Here is a 1123-nt window from a genome sequence, read left to right on the forward strand (position 1 = left end):
ATTATGTATTTTTATTCCCTACTCCCTGTGGATTCGATACCCGCTCACCCAAGATTATTACTTCGACAAACCCGTGCAATTGCGGGATATACGCAAGGGGACCTTGTCAAGTTTTTGTCGCCGTTACCGGGGAGTAGACGTTTAGAGATACTTTGCACTTTGTTTTCTTAGCTATTTCACCACACATTCTATTTCATGTGTTCTTATTCTTTCATCATTCTGATTTTCTTTTTCTTTCTTTTTGGTACAGCTTCAGGTTATGACTCGAGGGAATCCATCAATATTGATTGAAGGAGACCCTGAGCTTGAACGTACCCTTAAAATAAAAAGGGAAAAGAACACATGCAAGAACGAGTATAATTCAGCTGATTTGGAATGAGAGGAATCGAAAAACATGGCGAGACAGAATGAGAAAGCAGTGAACACTATCCGACTATGCGGACCTTGATGTGGGAACACAATCGAGTATTGTGCATCCCCCGATTACAGCTCAGAACTTTGAGCTAAAGCCGACATTCATCCATATGCTGCAGCAGTCCGCACAATTCAACGGTTTGGCTGATAAAGATCCAAATAGTCATATAGAGAGCTTTCTCGAGGGTGTACGACATCTCGAAGATAAATGGGGTTACGGATGATGCCATCATATTGAGAGCCTTCCCATTTTTCCTTGGAGGGAGAGCGAAGCGATGGCTACACTCATTACCTAGAGCATCAAATCACTACATGGGAGGAGATGGTAGAAGCTTTTCTAGCACGTTACTTTCCTCCCGGAAAATCAGCAAAGCTTAGGAATGAGATCTCGTCCTTTGTTCAGTTGGAATTGGAGTCTCTATTCGAGACATGGGAAAGGTTCAAAGAGCTCTCGAGAAAGTGTCCATGATACGGATTTCGAGTGGATGATTGTTCAAACCTTTCTACAATGGTTTGAACCCGAGTACAAAGGCAACTCTTGGATGCTGTAGCAGGAGGTACCTTAGGTAGCAAAAACTCCCGATGAGGCTCGGTCAATTAATTGAGGAAATGGGGTTAAATAGTTACCAATGGAATGCTAGGGAGAAGAAAAAAAGGTGGCGGTCTCCATGAAATTGATCGCGGTAACCTCATTGGCGGGCGCAAGTAG

General features: G+C 43.3%; 1 non-coding gene across 1 annotated transcript; it reads right to left on the reverse strand.

Moving 5' to 3' along the window:
• Window positions 1-784: 784 nt before the first annotated feature.
• On the reverse strand, window positions 785-891 carry LOC120254903. The gene has a single exon (XR_005534803.1). It is a non-coding gene; the product is annotated as a small nucleolar RNA R71 (small nucleolar RNA).
• Window positions 892-1123: the final 232 nt, after the last annotated feature.

This window comes from Dioscorea cayenensis, unplaced genomic scaffold (genome assembly GCF_009730915.1).
Source record: "Dioscorea cayenensis subsp. rotundata cultivar TDr96_F1 unplaced genomic scaffold, TDr96_F1_v2_PseudoChromosome.rev07_lg8_w22 25.fasta BLBR01000701.1, whole genome shotgun sequence".
In the NCBI taxonomy this organism is placed as follows: domain Eukaryota; kingdom Viridiplantae; phylum Streptophyta; class Magnoliopsida; order Dioscoreales; family Dioscoreaceae; genus Dioscorea; species Dioscorea cayenensis.